The sequence below is a fragment of the Uloborus diversus genome, chromosome 3 (genome assembly GCF_026930045.1).
Source record: "Uloborus diversus isolate 005 chromosome 3, Udiv.v.3.1, whole genome shotgun sequence".
In the NCBI taxonomy this organism is placed as follows: Eukaryota; Metazoa; Arthropoda; class Arachnida; order Araneae; family Uloboridae; genus Uloborus; species Uloborus diversus.
In genome coordinates this window covers 150542375-150562200 of record NC_072733.1, presented here as the reverse complement: position 1 = coordinate 150562200, position 19826 = coordinate 150542375, and positions in this window count along the sequence as shown.

Genomic DNA, 19826 nt, shown 5'->3' with positions numbered 1-19826 from the left:
TCTCAACACGTGTATCAAGATATCGCTCAGGTCACTCGGCCACTGAGGCCTCTCGATTACCATCAGTATACTTTTCTCCACCTTACCCCAAATTTCAGCGATGTGCCTTAGGTTTTACCTCACCATCAGTATACGGACTCACATACGTTGCCTTTGTTTGTATCCACAGCAATTTGTTCTCACGTTTCCTGCTGGTTACATGATTCACGTGATACAAGTTCCGGTCACAGATTCGCTTTCAGGTAAGATTACAATTGTGTTGATTGAAAAAACACAGTACAAGGTTTTGTGAAAGTTATAGCACTTTTTACAGTGTACGCACCCGCTTTTACGTGTCACAAGTGGATTTTTACACCTTTGCCGAAGAGAATTTGCCGAATGAGCGATAGAGTTTTTGATGTGAAAGAAACTCATTTCTTACATAAAGGTATCGTGTGAAGATGAACAGGGTAATGACGTCAATAATGATATATGGATCATTCTTCAAAAAGTGTAACTTTTCTGCCTTTTACAGTAAAATCTTTAAGGAACAATTCATTTAACAATGATTTTTAATTTCATCAAAAATATATCTATTTAAACCTGCCAATAATTTTTTAATAATAATTTTTATTTTAGTATATTTTTGGCTCACAAACTGATTTCTCAATTGATTTCTCTATTGAATTCTCACCTCCGTGGCATGTCACATACTTTGTGTGACTCTTTATGTTGCTTAATAACGTGTTTAGTTAAAATTATATGCTTATTAATTGATTATTCCTTTCACAAGTGTTTCAAATACTAATTGTTTAAGTATATTTAATTTTTTAATATTGTGTTTTAGTTCGTTTTAGTAGGACAAGAAGTCATGTCACACAATAAATTCTCACCTCTGTTACCTAAACACAAAATGCCATTCTTCATTAATCCGTGGCAGTAATGACATCAAATTTTGCCCCTTTGTTTATTTTCAGCCATAGTTGAAGTTGTGAGATTTTTTTGTCGAAAAACAAAAAGATAGATTTTGCATTAAAAACTTCATATGGTTATTATGACTACTCACCTCCGTGAACTTGAATTTCAGGGATGTAAATTAATGCAAAAAGGGAAGTGAACATGTTTTCATATGCTTAACATGTGCAGATTGTAGCAAGGACGAAAAAAAAAAATTCCATGAAAAATGTATCTATTAGCATATCCTCAAATTTACTAAATACTCTTTTTTAACATGCATTTGAAACTATTAATTAAGACGTACTTTAACTAAGAGAGCTTAATATTACATTCCCACTAATCATAAAAATAGCTGATTGTTTGCACAATTAATAAAATTACTACTTTGATGTTAAATTGACTTCGATTTTTAAACATTAAAAGTTTTTTTTTCTATGAACAAAGCAGTTTTTAATTTTTTTAATTTATGACTAAAATAATTGGAACTTAGCTGGGCCATTGTTTATGGTTACTTCTTGTAGGTAACACTTTCATGTAAGAACGAAAAAAAAAAAAAAAACAAAACAAAAGGTTTCGAAATTGAAAAATATTTGCGTTCAAAAGTTACGTTTTCTGGAGAATGACCCATATAGGAGAGACAGGTGACTGACATGGGTTTTGTAGGCATTTTAAATGTCGGTTGACTTTACCGATTAGTTTACTCACAAAAAGGTCAGTTTACTTACTGTATCCATTTTTAAAAACCAAGCTTCAAAGCGTCATTTTTAAAAAGAAAAATGCAGGGGAATGTGGGGCAACGTGAAATAGTTAAGATGACTGTACTTTTTCAAAATTAATAAATTGAAAATTGGTTTTGAAAATTACCGTGCACGAAGAAAAAACATTGTATTTTATAATAAAACTTGCATCGAAACATTATTTTTTATTTTTAACATTAAAATTCTGCCTTAATTAAAAAGTGCCTTTTTTTCCTTTTTTTTTTTTTCTCATGTGACAAAGTGAAAATTTAAATACTTTTCGAACGAAACATTTTCTATTCGATTGTGAAAAATTGTTTTGAACAAATTAATGAGAAAATAAAAGGATAATTGAATAAATGAAAAGATAAGGAAACAACAAACTAATAAATAAATAAATTGATACTCGTGGGAAAATAAATGAGTGAATAAAATAGTGAATGAATAAAAAAAAATGAATTAATTAATTAATAAGTGAATTATTAAGCGAAGTAATGTAAATAAATTAGCTTATAAATGACTGCGTAAAAGATTTAGTAAATTAGTGAATGAGTAAATAAAATGAACTATTTCACTTTGCGCAGCATGCACTTGATTAATTGTGAAAAATATTAAAAACACAAAAATAAAATATAGCGAAATATTTGCTAAATAAAATACACACTGCACCGAATATTAGAATGTCCCAATTAATATTTAAAATGTTAATAACAAGAACTTTGTCATTTGATAATGTCAAAATAATTTTTCACTTACAACAATATATTGCAATCTGAGTATCCATTTTTCAAAATTACCAGTATTATCATATGTTGTGGTTTTCAGAGGTAATTTTTTCTTCATTGGAATAGACTCTACATATTGAAAATATTACTAGATAGGTGGCGCAAAAAGCGGAGCAAATATTTCACCATTTCACTTTGTCCCGCTAATTTACTTTGCCCCACGTTCCCTACATAAGTTTAAGGTTGTGCGCATTTTTTGAAAACACGTTATTCTGAAAAACTCTGGAATTAAAATTTAAAATAAAAAAGGGGGAAAGAAACTTTTTAAATGCTCATTGTTTTTTGATCTCTGTTACTAATTTGATTGCCCTTCAGACAACCAAATTTGAACAAACTTCCCCCATACAGGACGAAAAAAAATCTCTGCAAAAATTATGCCTGGTTTTAGAAAACACATTTTATAATTTCTTAGACTGTTGAACCAATCATTTATGAAATTCTCTTCTTCTCAAACAACAATTCGTGCAGTTGAAGTACTGATATCTAATTTGTGCAACACACTAAAACTAATTGAAAAACGTTTCTGGAAAATAATAAGCAGCTAACGTGCCTAATTTCATCCAGTAATATATGTGGCAAAAAACAGGAAAGTTTCCCACTAAAATTCAGTAACCTTTTTCAAACTAACCTCGAATCTTTCTCAAGAATTCAGAAATGTTCCCTCTAAAAACCACTTATTTTATATTTACGAAAAAAATCAGGAACCTTCAAGTAGATACATTTAAGGCAGTGGTGCACACAAAAGTTTTTCAAGGAGGAGACCGATGATCGAAAGTTGACCAATCTCGTATCATACCCCAATACGCCGCCAAGCATATATTCTTTTGATTTTTTCGATTGTAAGAACAAATCCATTAAAAAATATTACTGAATATATAAATTAACATTAGTTAATAAATTACTTTGTTACTAACAAATAGTTAATTCAATTAACAGAAAGTACTTTTTTTATAATTAAAAAAGAGGCAAATCATTTACGGTAGAATTTTCTTTCACTTCTATAACATTTTGTTTTTCATCTTCTCGTGCGTTTTTCCCAAAAGACAATAACGTGACTTACAGTATAAAATTTTAGAATCATATTTTTTCAACTAAAAATCAAAATGGATTTACAGTGCTGGGGCCAAATTATTAGACTGAGACTGCAACAAACTAAGCAAATTCTTTTTTTGGTTACATAACTATAGACACATTAACGAGCAGTGAAATAATTATCTAATATTTAGTATGCATTCCATTGTTCTTGATGGTCATTTTAAGTCTTTTTGGCATACTTTTCACAAGGTTTACACCATTTCTTAAATTTTTAAAAAAGGAGGTAAAAAATTGTTTATACTCACTATTATATATATACTCATATACACATACTCACTAATTACCTAAAACTAACTTTAAATATAACAGAACACAATAATAAAAAGAACTAGTGAACTGTTTAAGCTGATTGAGGTTATGTTAATGGTAGGTAGATAAACAAAGAACATAAACAAAGCAGACAGTGCTGCCACCTGTAAACATTAAATTATGGTAAAATAACGCAATAATAAGTGTACAGTATGTACTGTAATTTAACAGTAAAATAAATAGTATTTTAGTACAAATAGTGTACAAAAAAAAAAAAACTCTTTGGTCTAATAATTTGGCCAGCACTGTATGTTGCATTGAAGGAATATGCGCTTTACATAGTCATTTATTATCATGAAATATAAGTAAGAAAAGAATTTTTGACTTAGTTGTCATTTGGGCTCATACCAGTGCACCTAGTGAGATGACTAGCATATAATTGGGAATAGAATTGTAATCAATCTCAAAAAAATTAATAAATAGATAAATAAACAAATAAATAAATAATAAAAATATCGAGAGTGAAATGGGTTTTCCGGAGCACCTAGAAATCCTCTTTGTGTGTACCACTGGTTCATAGTTATAGCTTGGCACCTTCTTGATTTATCAGGAAAGTTCTTGAAGCAAAAATTGTCAAAGCTAAAGTAGAATTGTAAGCAAATACTGAACGTTGAAGGAGAAACACTTAATAAAGATGCTGAATATATTTTCACACTAATAGCTAAAAATGTTTTCACATCACTTAGAAATCTTTTTTCATGAAATTTATAGCGATTCAATTTTTTTTTTTTTTTTTTCAAATTATACTTGTCTTTCACAGGAAGTTGGTTGAGATCACGAAAAGTTACTCGGAAATAATCTAACGATTCAGAATTTTCTTACAGTAATTTGTTTTTCTCAAAAGCTTTGATTTTCTTTCAAATTTTACGGCCTCAAAGTGTAATTTGATCAAGCTTCAAAAGTTTTAAAGCAAAAAAAAAAAAAAAAATCTAAAACCGTTTTCTTTTTCTTTCTTTTCTTTTTTTGGCTATACAGAAAGCTTGTTGTAAAAACTGAAATACTTGCCAGGTGTATTTTAGTGTGCTCTTTTACAATTTATTTTCAGCATCGTTTTTTATTTACCACTTGACGGATAATGACATGTATTCTATTATCCACAATGGCCGTCACGACTGCCGTGCTATTGCACATAACAGGCTTGCATGTATATAAGCAACACCAGGCAGTTTTTAGTACATGCAGGCGAGAGTTTTTGGGATGTTTATTAATTTTTTCATGCATTAAAATTTAGTGTAGGACATTACGTAAAAAATAAAATTAAAAAAAAAATAGTATTGCAGTAAACAGCATAAAAACTCTTTAAAAAAAGTGTATTTTTATCTTTGTTCTAGGATGAAGGGTAGAGGACAAACTATAACTTGTTGGGCATGCCTTCTCAAAATAGGGAAATTAGAAAACTCATATAACTGTTTTAATTACTTTAAAAATTTAAATAGATCAATACGAAGAAGAGGCAAAACTACTTTATGTTCTCAACTAGTTATACAAATTGCACGAATTTTACTTTTTAAAATGCTTTATTTTTAACTTAGTTTATGAATTTTTGTAGTGTTTCATACTTTTGCTTGATGCTAAACTTTTACATTTTTATGGGTCGTTATGATATATTATAAGTAAGTGCTCCACAGAAAGCCAAACTTAGGTTCAGTTTAGGGGGCTAATACCTCGCTCATTTATGACTCAAATGATTCAAATTTTCGAACTCATCAAATAACACATAAAACGAGTTGATGTGTATATCACATGACTTCCTTTTACGCCAATTTAATGATAATAGCGCCTTGGAGTAAGCAAGGAAACACTAAAAATATTTTCACCCCTAGTTTCTTACGACTTTTCTTACACACATTACGCGCGTACATACGTACATACGGACGTCAAGAGAAAACTCGTTGTAATTAACTCGGGGATCAACAAAATGGATATTTCGGATGTTTGTACGTTCCTAGGCATATATCCACATGTGGTCGGGTCGAAAAAAAAAAAAAAAAACTCAACATTCATTCGGGGGTGAGCAAAATGGAAATTTAGGCAGATTTTTGAGTGAAATTTTTTTCGCGAATACAATACTTCCTTTTTTGTAAAAGGAAGTAAAAATGTGGAAAAAATAATTTGGTTTGAAAATTATTCCTGTCAGCAGTTTAATGAAAAATGGTAAATAGTGGTTATTAGGAACACGGGAACCTAGAGAGACCAATTTTGAAAGTCAGCCAAATAGTACTATCAAGCTAAAAAAGTTCCGGAAATTTTACGGTAAAAAGTACTTACATAAATGTTTCCAGTGCTTTCTACCGTAAAATCCTATTTTACTGTAAAGCTTTATAGTAAAAAGTTCTAGCATAAATAATACCAGTACTTTTTACCGTAAAATCTTATTCTACAGTAAAATTTTACGCTAAAAAGTACTGGTATCTATGTTACCAGTACTTTTTACCGAAAAATCCTATTCTACTGAAAAATTCTACTGTGAAAAGTACCGCCATCCCTGTTACCAGTTCTTTTACCGTAAAATTCTATTCTAGTTTAAAATATTATGGCTGAAAAAAGCCAAAACGCTGTGACTAGTTCCGCTGAACAAGAAGAACGCTATGCAAGTGGCGGGGTTTGAATCTACATTCTGTACGACACTTTTACCGTTTATACCCAAATTTTACAGTAAAAATTGCCTTAAAACTGCCTGATTTTTTTGAATTGCAGAATGAAATGAGCAAATCTCTTTACCATTTCTGTTGTCATCCACATGATGTTATTTTCTCCGGGAACGTTTTTCGATTGGTGTTATCGTGATACTCATGTCATATGAGCAGTAACAAGCAAAGGAATATAAGTGGACATTTTTAAGTTTTGAGTAAAATGCGTTTAATGTTGCAGGGCTCGGTAGGCTTTCATTGATTTTTTTTCTAAATCATACTGTATAGCAGCACCTACCGAGGCTATTAGTACCATATCTTGCTCCAAGACAGAAAAGGGGTTAACCTACCATTTGTAGTGGTTATCTCCAAATTTTGAATTTTGCTACGTCCATTCATTTACTTCTCTCTGCCTCATATTACATTCATCGTCATTTGAGATGAGTTGAAAAATGTTAGATAATATATGTGGAACTGTTGAAATGCGATTCGACACTTATAAATCACTAAATGTTAATATATGCGAAAAAAAGAAGATGATATTCACTCAAATAAAAAACAAGAAGAAAACAGAATGTCTTAAAAAGAAATAAACAAAGATTTTTTCCCTCCTTATAGTTTCCTGTAATAACGGCCCGTCCACAAATGCTGCCATTCAGTGAGACAGAGAGAGGGGTTTCATGAAATTGGGACTGTTTGTGACAAGAAAGAAGGATAAGGTAACAGGAGGTGTGAGATCACGCATTTTTGCAACACTGTTATGTGAACAACTGCTAAGTACGGAATAATTCTTAATTATTAAAACATAGTGAGGTGAAAACACAAAAAGGTTAGAAGATTTATTAAAGTAGAAACAAGCAAATTGTGGTCGAAAGACATTTTTATGCTATCCCTCAGAGAGCATAATGCGGAACCAACAACCCTGCACCAGAGCTATGGCACCTGCTTTTGAACTTCACAACTGAGTAAAAATTAGAGTTCTTAATCTGAGTTGGAGTTGAAGTTCTGAATTTGAGTTGAAGTTACAATTCTTTTTCAGTGTTTAAAGTTCAATATTTTCTGGATCCACCAAAAACGCTATGCTTATGTAACATGTGACAAGGGGAGGGAATAGGCGTCACTTTATGCCCAAGTGGTTAAATATGACAAAATATTTGTAACATCATGTTTGGGAAGCCCTTTACGTTATATTTTCTCGCATTTTGGTTGATTTCCATTATTCCATCCCTGTCTCAATCGAATATTCGCTTTCCGTATTTCCTTTTTCTCCTCAAATAGAGCCTTTACCCCTTTGACGACCATAAGCTTTGCGGTGGAGGACGGATATTTTTCTTTTTTTTATGTAAACTATTAAATGGCGAAGCAAGTAATATTAATGTCAAGTTTTGTTTAAATTGATTCAGTAGATTTTGAGTAAATAGATGGGAAATGTATTTATTCAGTTAATAGACCGTTGTCATAGACACTTTTTGTCAAGCATCGACATTTTTACTATTTGTAGCTATTTTATGTCTTTTATCTTTACGAAAAATATAAAACTTAGTAACATCGTCTTACAGTACGATGCTGTAGGGTGTGGGAAAATTATAGAGATATGAGAGTTAAAAACATTGTATATGTCATAGATGAACAGAATATGAATAAAAAAAATTAATTAATTAATTAAAAAAATAGCAAAAAGCTTTAAACTTAAAAAAAAATATCAAAATATTTTCGATTCCACTAAAGCTTTTAATCAATGAAAAAGATAGTGATTTTAAAAGAAAATTATAAAATGCATGTTGCAATTGCATGCATAAACAGTGAATACAATAAATAGATAACAAAATGAAAAAGAAATCGACTCGGATTATTTCCTCACAGGTTTTGTGGTTAGAGGTGTTAACTGACAGACCTCTCACAACCGCCTACTTTTATAAAATATGCATTAATTCAACAAATTTTTTTTTAAAATGAACTATTTAAACTGAATAAATTCTATATTATTATTATTATTAATTTATACTGACATGTTGCAGAAAAGTTCGTTTATTTATTGTTTAGGAACTCATTCAGTAAAGTTTATAGATCTGAGTATACTTGAAGTAATTTTTTTAAACACAATTTCGGTCGATTATAAATAATTGGCCGATTATAAATAATAGGCAAAAAGACCGATAACCGATTACTATCGATTAGTCGGTGGGTGCATCCCTATAATGTCACTTCAAATAATGTAATCCACTCTAAGAAATGATGAATAAAACAAAGACATATTAAAATTTTAACTACTGCAGGAAAAAATAAAATCTCTCTTTTGTACTTGAGCAGGAAAAGGGGAGTAGTCCAAAGTTATGGTTTGACGAATTATAAAATCAGCTTTTAAACTACATTTTACAGATAGTGAAATGATGTTTTTATATAATAACACTGTATAAGCTGTTTGAACTATCTGACGAAAATGCATAAATGAGAGGAAATGAAAATTTGTGTTACTGCAAGAATATAAAAACTCTATAGCTGGAAAAGTGTATAGTCGTTACGGACAAACAATACAAATGCAAATTAACTGACTTCAACTTCTTTATTTGATACATGCAAAGTAAACTAAAATCATTTAGTTGTGAACTGCACCTTCCCAGCTATTTTGATGCCTTTTTTTGTATTTTGGTTATCTATAGGTATACGTCTTAATTTCTGGTGTACTTCCAAATGGTATTTCTTCTTTGTTTTTCGCTATTTTTGTCTTTAAGCCAATCAAAGATTTTCAACATCAAGAAAAAGGAGCGGGTGGGAGGAGGTGCAGTTGGGCTTTTTCTAAATGATAAAACTAGAATCTCCGATAGAAAGACGATATTGATGGGGTAAGTTTATTTGAGTCGATCAGAGAAATATTTACTGTGTTTTGTTTATTCATGTCAGAATAACGTAGCTTTGAAATTAATTGAAACCAGAATAAAGCAATAATAAGTGGATTAATTAAGAGGTATTTTAGTATTCAAGGTTGTCAGAAATCCAACCACTCTATTAATATTTTTTAGCATGATTAATTAAAATATCTTTGTATTCATTTGATTTTGATTTTTGGAAATGTTTAATTTTTTCTAAGTTACTCCTTCCTTTTCAAGTTTTAGTTGCTTTATGATTTATTTCGTCTCTGTTTTCCTTTGTTTTTATATTCGTTTTTTTTAAAGGTGAGACAACATTCTTGGTGTCCCATGAGTACATTTATATTTTAATGAAGAGAGAAGTTGAATTTCTGGATTCCCTAAAATACTGAAACTTTCTAAATGAACTTGAGCTTTTTTGCTTTTGAGAACTGATATGTTTCTCAGTTAACAATCGGTTAGCAAAGTTCAGAATACTTCGATTTGTGTCTTAATTTTATTTCACCTCAAAAATTCACATGATAATACAAAGATTAAAAAAGAGGTATGCAGTTCATCCGAAATTATTGTTTAACGTTTCCTACTTTTAACGCGTGAAATGCTGTTATTTTAAATATTTTCAATAGTTTACCTTCGTTGCTTAAATATATTTTGTGTTTAAACTGAAAATGACGTTTTAATATTAAATTTCAAAATTTCATTTATTTAACCGTTTCTTAATTTTTCTTTGATCCTCTCTCTCTCTCTCCGTTGTTTAGGTCCATGACAAGAAAAATAAATTCCTTATGCACCAAATGCATATATACTTTTTTTTTCAATGAAAAGTTGTAAATGCTACAAATATTTACCAAAAGTGATGTTTAATGCATACTGATTCTCATGGCAGTGAAGATAACTTTTTTCACTAGCTTAAGTACAAATTGAATAAGGCTTAAACGTTTAGTAACGAAAATTACATAAAAGTAATTATTCAGGAAAAAAAGGAAATAATTATCAATGGATAAAAACAAATATATTTTAATTTTATTGTTTAACAGGATATTCATGATGTAGAAACAAATGTGCGTGCAATGACATGGAGTTCAGAAAAATTCTAATCAAATCTCACATTTTTGCCTTGATCTCACTTTATTGCTTTTATATTTAAAACCATGTGTTTGTTCTCAAAAATGCTAATGCATTTTGCAAAACCAAGCTCTCAATATGCAAACGATATCCATCTTCATGACAAGAAAAATAAACTCAAACATAAATATTTCGCGATTTTTTAATGAAAAGTCAAAAATCCTTCCGTAAAATACCTAGAAGAAACAACTTTTTATTTCAACCGCACAACGGAACCTACTTGAACACTACCTCTTCCTTTCTATAATAGATTATCATATTCCTCGTAAGTAATTCTCCTTCAAAACAAGACGAGGACTTCTTATGCAAATAAAATCACGAAACCTCCTACCACATTCATCAGATTTCTATATCAAAGTCATTAAATCAACCCTGACTCTTGCACTCTAAAATAATTTAAACCGCTTCTTGAGAATCCGATACGGGAGTTTAACCCTCAATAAAGCCTGGAGGGTAGAACTGCTTCTAGATTGAGTCATTTCCCTCTGGTATCAATGATGAACCAGGGCGGCACAGTTGTGCGAAAGCTTTCCACCGCGAAAAATGATTGGCGGCATTCAATTAATTATTTAGGAGTAGTAACATAAAGCGTGGCGCAGGAAGTAGTAGCGTTTAAAGCAACGAGGAAGATTGGAGTCGACGCTGAATGAATCATGTATTATGGATGGTGTTGAGGAGATGTTGGGTTTTTGATATAGTGTTTTTTTTTTTTTTTTTTTTGCCTTCAAGTGCAAGATTAAAGGCCGGGTTTGTAACTGTTGGTTTCTTGCGCTGAATTAATTTTATTTTAGGCGACTTAATTATACATGTATTTAATCGCACTGTGGGAAATAATTATACCAGTCTAGTTCTGTAATCGTGTAGGCTTTTGAGATAGTATAAGTGTGTTTTAATTTGTTCAGTATTACTTTCATTAAGTGAAAACGTATTTACACATTTGAATTAAACTCATTTCATTTATTTTTCTTGCAGTGGCCCACACAAGGGAGGGATCCAGGGGGTCCGGACCGCTCCCATAGGTCTTGCTTTTTTTTCTCGATTGGTTACGATTCTATGTATTTTGTACGTAGAATAATTTCAAACAAAGGCAACAATGATTTCAGTTCTAATGAGTGAAAAAATAAAATCCCCATGTTAAAAGATTTTTAAAAATATTGTGCACTTTTTCCTATAAAGAATTGCCTATAAGAACCAGAATGGTGATTAGAAATCAATACAGTGTAATAAGCATGTTTTTATTTATTTATTTATTTATTTTTGTATTTGCAGATTAAAATGAGGTTCTATGAACTTGAATCCATTTTTTAATTACGATAAAAGTAAATGCGAAAATTATTTTGCTTTCTGGTTATTTATTTAAGTATATTTCATTTAAACTATTTATTTATTCAATACTTTATTTTTTACTGTTTTTCTTTCTTGGGAATAATCAAGTCAATATGTTTGACGGCGTATTGGGGTATGATATGAGAATGAGGCTGTCGACCTTGGACCCTCCCCTTAAAAAAATCCTGTGTACGCCACTGAGTCGCGCCCATTTATATCGAAGCCGCATATAGCAAATTATTAACGTGATACACTAATTTTACAGTGTGAAATTGAGCTTAGTATGATTTAGCTTTAACGAAATTTCCGTTTGGTCCCTTAGACTTCGCTGTAGACGGGCGGGACTGCATATTTCAATGCTACCGCTTACCTAGTTACACGAATAATTAAAAAAAAATTGTTGACAGTTTAAAAACAGAATTTATTTGTTTTTATTTTCAAAGTAAAAATTCTTAGTTCCGTTTTAGAACTCAGCACTGACAGCAAACATCAATCGTTTGTAGTATTTTAAAACATAAATTTGCAATATAATACTTAAAGAAAATTTAACTAAAATAAAATTTTTATTTTATTGTATTTATTTTTCTAAAAATCTTTTTTGAACTTAAATTTCCTATAAGTTGGCGATATCTATAAAAATATTTAAGTTCTTCTTTTTGAAACTGTAGCACGTAAATCTTGTTTCAAAAAGAAGGTACAGTCGAGCCTCATTAACGCAAAATCAACTGACACGAAACATCGCTTTGCAGGAAATATGTGTTTGATTCCTTGAGTGTAGAATTATTTAATAATTTGTCGGATTAGATGAAGTCCAGTCACCATTAAATAATTATTATGGTCCTGTGAATTTCATGTTAACGAAGTTCAACTGTATTACTATTTTTACTTACTAAACAAAAGTTGGAAATTGAAAATATTTCCTGTACTGCTGATGACCGTACTTATTTACTCTGGAATGTTAATTTACTTTTTTATTTTTAAATTCGGAACGGATACGGAAGAAATGATTGCGCTAAAATATATGAAGGAAAATCCTACTTTATTTATTTGCAAAAAAGGTTTTCCTGAATCAAATAGCATAAAACAACTTAGGATTTAGAACTACACCCTTGGAATCGTTTCTAGATCAGATTTCAATTGAATATATCGTCTCATCGCATGTTTCATAAATAACACTTGAGATTTTACATGGTTTAGAAAAAGAGAGAAATTGATTTTTTTTTTTTTTTTGAGATGGAAAATCAGTAAAACAGTTTAAAAAAGATTGGAAAAAGTAAACGTCTTTGCATATATCATACGGTCTATAATACTTAAATCAATTAAGGATCACATTCTGTCTATGATCACATTGTAAAAATGCGATGAACTAATGACTTATATTAAGCATATAGTAAGTTACCGAGGGGGCACAAGGACGAAACTGTAGTCTCTGGATGTGATACCTGGGCTATCGGTAAATTGCATGTAATGACATAAATGTCAGTGATCGTTTATGAATAATCTGTTTGACCTTCCCCTTAACCAAACCAGCAAAAAATGTATCGAAAATACTAAAAGTATTGAAAATATAACTAAGCAAAAAAAAAAAAAAAAAAAAAATCTATCAGAGTTTTTTTTTTTTTCACATTAGATCACAATGAAAACATTATTTACACGCATGTTGAATATCCACTCTGCAAGGAAAGTTCAACCTTTTACTGGAAGTTGCAATGCGTCATTTAAACGCACAATATATGATTAAGGGGAAAATTCAAATATAGATCAAACAGAATAAAGCATTAAAATAGGAAAACTTTCTAATTTTTTGCCACTTTGTGGCATACTAATCTCCCGACACCTCTAATGTATTCTACTTCAGTAGGCCATGGCCTTTTAATTTACCATTTTCATATTTAAAGATTTCGTGATTCCTTTGTGCCTTTTATATGAAAAACATCTATTTTAAACGTCCTAATGATTTCAGCAATATTCAAACAATTTAGGAAACACGCACAAAGACAATATTGTTCGTTTCAAAATGCTTATGTAATAACGCAAAATTTAAAAATATTAACCTGAGGTTAGTATTTTAAGTTTTCTTTTTGACTTTTATATGCAAAACAGCTCATTTGAACTTCCTAATGTTTTCAGAAATCTTCAAAGAGCTTTGAAAGTCAACATTGTTCATTTAGAAACGTTTACGCAAAATTTAAGAATATTGAGCCAAGACTAATGTTTTACATTTTCTTTTTACTAGTGAAAAGACAAATATATTCAGTTGCCAAGCTGAATAGGTGGCGTTAGAAATGTTTGCGCATCAAAATGAAAAAGGCAGTTCATTTAAAATTAATGCTTCAAATATTGAGTTATTAATTTAAATGCATCGAAATTTTTGTCGTTATTAGTAAAAATTGGGTATCATTATCGGAGGAGTTATTTCATTTTTGGAGCTATTATCATGACGTTTAAAATTTAAAATTATTTGTTTTAGTAATTTAATGAATCGTGAAATAGAGCTCTTCTCTCTATAAAGGACAAATGAATTTTGACTTAATTGTTATCACAAAATGCAACAAATTTACTTCATGGAGTGGGAACGCTTTGTTTTTCTTCAGAGTTAAATTCTAAAATTGCATTTCATGTGAATTATAAACTATAAATAGTCGCATTAATTTTAATATGAACTGTAAGCAAATATTTAGATTACTTTCTGAACACCACTATATTATTGGTAACATTTGTAATAACAAAACACCTTTTTATTTTCCATAAAGATTTTGAATACGTGCAATCATATTAAATTCGTCCGATTAAAATGGAAAATCTTTTCAAAAGTAAATGTTAAATATAAATAAATGAAAAAAAAGCCTTCTACTCTTTTAGATTTATTTATTCCTTAGTTTCTCTGTCATTTTTTGTAGTTTAAATTCCACTAATTCAATATTATTCAAAGAAATTACTTTGACATAATTGTTATTACAAATTTATACATTAATTGAGAAAACAAACTGTCATTTTTCGAGACGGAAGACAGGTTTAAAATTAAAATTTTATTGCTTATGTAACATATTTGATTTTCCTAAATATGAGTTAAACCACTATTATTTTTGTGAAGTAATAAAACCTGCGTTTTCGAAAAGCATCTTATACCTTAAATATGCGAACATAAATTCATAAAATGTTTCATATCATTGCTCAAAAAAATGTTTAAATTTTTATACTAATTATTTCTAATAAAAATGAAAAACAAATTAACTTAATTGTGCCCAGAAAAGTACAAAGATTAAATACCAGGTAAATGCAGTAACGCTACCAGAGATCTTTCCAGGAGGGAGGAGATCGAAAATATTCCTTATATGTACGTTATGTACACACATGTAAAATGGGGATATAGACCAGGGTCAAAAATTTTATGGGGAGGAGGTTGACACTAGGCTCCTCCGCTTTCGATCCTGAAACAATGGGACTGTTTTACAGTGCTGGCCAAATTATTAGACTAAGACTGTTTTAAAAGCAAATTCTTTATTGATTACATAACTATAGACACGTTAACGAACAGTGAAATAATTATCTAATATTTAGTATGCATTCATTCCCTTGTTCTTGATGAGCATTTTAAGTCTTTTTGGCATACTTTTCATAAGGTTTACACCATTTCTTTACTTTTTAAAAAAGAAGGTAAAAAATTGTTTATACTCGCTATTATATATAATCACATACACATAGTCACTAATTACCCAAAGCTAACTTTAAATATAACAGAACACACTAATAAAAAGAACTAGTAAACTGTTTAAGCTGATTAAAGTTATGTTCCTGGTAGGTAGATAAACAAAGATCATAAACAAAGCCGACAGTGCTGCCACCTGCAAACATTAAATTATGATAAAATAACGTAATAATCAGTGTACAGTATGTACTGTACTTAAACAATAAAATAAATAGTATTTTAGTAGAAATAGTGTAAAAAAAACAAAAAAACTCTTTAGTCTAATTATTTGGCCAGCACTGTAAATCAGATACAGTAAACTCCCGATTATCTGCGAGCGGATTATCCGCGAGTCAATAAACAATCAGGGACATGCATTTTCGCAGCAAAAGCAAACACCAATGGCTGTTTTTTGTCAAAAAATTGTAAATATAAACTCAGTTGTTTTTGTTTTATTTATTTTATGTGCATTCTTCATCGTACATACACTTGTTCTTTATTGATGTTAAGTTCTGTTATGCGAAAATACACAATATTTTTACTGTATTGTATATATTTTCACTGCTTGTTAAAAGTATTATACATAAATACCACTACGTTTTTGAGAAAGGAAAATGTTTACCCTATTTGGCCCTCATTTTAGGCTTTTTGCGGTTTATCCGCGATTTTTATTATCCGCGGCACTTGTGCCACTCAATTTCGTGGATAATCGGGAGTGTACTGTAGCTGCAAAATTAACTATGGATAACTACATATTAAATTGTGCTCTCATATGAAACTGTCCGGCAATAATTGCGAATCTTCTGAAAATCGGTATCTGCACCGGACCTGTACGAGGACAACATTGTGGAGATAGACAAAGCTGTGGTCTCTGCCTTTGGCAGCATTTGATGGAGACTCAGCATAGTCACGATATCATCATTATCATCAGCTGATTTTAATTTTCATTCAGAAAATGTATTATTATAGCAGTTTTCTTTCGTCGTAATTTACTATCGGGTGACATGTTCACGATGCAATACCAAAGCGTCTATGGATACCTTCAAATGTTACTTTTCAAAACTTCATTATGATCGATTGAGTTCATGTGTAATTGTTTTGATTTTCGTTTATACTTGGAGATTATAGATGCTTTGATTTCATTATAACTATTTTTCTAGCGATATCCTTTTCTTTATTTTGTGCTATATTTCTTCACTGTTCCTATTTTGTACCTATTAACATCTTTTGTCCCGTTGCCTGCCATTTGAAAGAAAAAAGAAAAATATAGTACAAGTGTAAACTATTAATTTTTATGTTCCTTGCAAATAGATTACAGAACAGTACTCAGCAAATGAACACATGTGAACCCAGCATTCTTGAGTTAAGTGCACAAAGGTTAACAGCATAGTACTAAAAACTTCTTGAACAAAAAGTTGTATTATTTCGATTCATAAATTTCAGGAGCTGAAAATTATTAAATGAATATATTTTACGTAATTGGCACAAATACTTTATTTATAAACATTTTTCAGTTTTAAATCAAAATTTATTCTTAGTCCAATTCACGAGAGAGAGAGAGAGAGAGAGAGAGAGAGAGAGAGAGAGAGACATTAGTATTGTTAAAAAATATAGACGATCTGCCTTGACGGCTTTCAACTGTTCCCCAATTTTTTCCTGTGACGACTCTTAAAGTTTTAAAAGCCCACAAACACAATCACAACCTATAAGTCGAAGGCTCCCTTTTACACGGCGCGAAGGTGAAGCCACCTAAAAAATGACTCAAAATGTTTTGGGAGAAAAACTGTTTAGATTTTAGGGTTTTATGGCTTGGTCCGTCTCCGGAAATTGGCGCTGCATTGCTATACACAACTCGTTGGAGATCAATCGACTGAGAAAAACGGTGTACCTCCGCGATGAAGGTATAAAAGGGCTAAACTTGAGAAGCAGCGATTTTCTTGCTGAGCTGCTCCGTTTTGTTGCTGTTATTGCTGTTCATCTTCCCGTTTATGACGGTTTAAAAAAACGGATATCACATACGAGACGGACAGTTATCAATTGTTGGGGGAAATCTTTTTGGAATCAATTTAATAGCAGGGGATGTTCAATTTTTATAGATTTCAGGCCTAGTTTCTTTTTTGGCGATTTTCCTTTGTTTACTAATGCTAATGATGTTACTTGATAATTAGTTACTAATACTTATGCATTGTTGAAAAAGAATCTTGAATGACATCATTGTGATTAAACATTTTTTATAAATAGTTGCTTTTGCTTCTGTTTTAAAGAACTTGATTTAATGCATCGAAGCAGGACAATTCACATCAAAACTATTTTAATGAGTTCATAAAAATATCGGTGTTGGAAATTCTTTACGAAAATTCGTCAATTATGATTTAAAGAATAATCACTCTTAGTTACTGTATCAAAGCGTTTAACGTACAATGAAATAATAATCAGTAATAAAAACATCCAATCCGACACCGATCCCCCTTCCCCCTTCTTCTCTACCTCGAAAAAAAAGAACGGAGAAAAAAAAGAGAGAATCAAAAAGATTTCAAAAAAATACCGTCAGTAAAAATAAGTAAATAACTAAATTGAACAGAAGAAAAAGAGGATGAAAAAACAGTTATCGCCGGCCAAAAAAAAAAAAAAAAAAAAAAAAAAAAACCAATAATATGTAAAAAGAACTATCGTCTATAAAAGAAACAAAACGAAGAAGAAAAGACTCAATAAGATACAAAAAGATTTATCGTCTGCGAAGAAAAGCAAAACAAAAAGTAATGCATCGTGTGATTTTTTCTATCAACAGTAATACGATGTCTGTGGACCTAAGATTCACTAGCCACATAAAGCAATGGATCATGTAACTGGCTATCTCTAATCACAAAGACAACAGATTTAGAAACTTCAAACCACTGCATTGGGAAATCAATAAGCAATCTTGATTGTTCAACAAAAACGTAAGAGCCTTCGTCAAACTGCATCATGCGCAGAAATTTCAAAGTCCAGTCCCTAACATTGGATATTTTCGGTGCTTCTTGAAGAATTTTCAAGTAATAATAACATATATATATTATGTATTAAAACGCAAGGGCTGTATAAATACGGAAGTCTCTGTTAACCTACCATAATCATGAATTCTCACTTTCAGCATTGTGCCTCTGTAGTTTTAATCTCCTAAAAGGAGACTTTCTTGCAGAATATGTATTTGAAGGACTAACACACATTTATAGTGAGAAATAATGTTCGCGATGCTTCTTGACGTTTTTTTACTTATCTTATAAAATAAAGAAATAATTCGAAAAATAATGAATGAATTTGATTGCAATAATAATGATTATATAGCAATGGATCATGTGATTGGTTATCTACTAATCACAAAGACAACAGGTTTAGAAACTTTAAGCCACGGGAGAGAGAAATCACTAAGAAATCTTGATTGTTCAATAAAAACGCAAGCGGCTTTGTCAAGCTGCATACACATTAGGGTGGATCGAAAAAAATGAAATTTCGAATCTTAATTTGGAATACCCACCAAAAGCTGTGTATGTGTAAGTACAATACACATGTAAAATATTATCAAGTTTGAACAACTCCTTGAGGGTCCTACCAAGGCTTGAATTTCTCCAAAAATAGGAAAAAAGGTCAATTTTCCAAAATTTTTATGAAAATAATAAGGTTCAAAATTTTTGTTCTAATACCATTAAAATGTTTCCTTTTAACACGCTTTTCATGTATCTTCAAAATTATTTACATTCTTCGCAGTATTAGATTCGCACACAAGTTCGTAAAATTTCGTGAAATTTCCAAAAACTGACTTTTTTCAAGCCTTTTTTCACAGTGCAATATTTTTTCTTTTAAAGTCCTTTTTTTTTGCAATGGCTGTGCAGAATGCAGTTTTAAATGGAAATGAAATTATACTTTATTATATTAACAGCCCAGCACCTACGAAAAGGAGTGTAATTGCTTCAAACTGGACCAGTGGTAAATTGTCGCACCTGTCTAGCAATTTACCTATTGGTTCTGCGAAAATTCACATGGACCAGCAGTTTTACCACCAAGTAATGTGAACAGGTGACGCAAAGACACCCAGGTACGCAAAGGTATGCAGTTCGCAGATTAACCATGGGACAGGATGCCTAATTTTATTCTCTATGGTCGCAATTGCACTATTCTTTTTTCTGGTACTCGTGGCCGTGCCATCACAGCCAAAAACTAAAAGATCTTTAAGGCTTAAACAAATTTTCAGTTCAAAAATCACATTGCTGTCGCGACATGTTTTCCCGTTACTGAAGTTGGCGTCAGATGACCCAAATAAAGATAATTGGATTTTTCAACCATGGATTCCT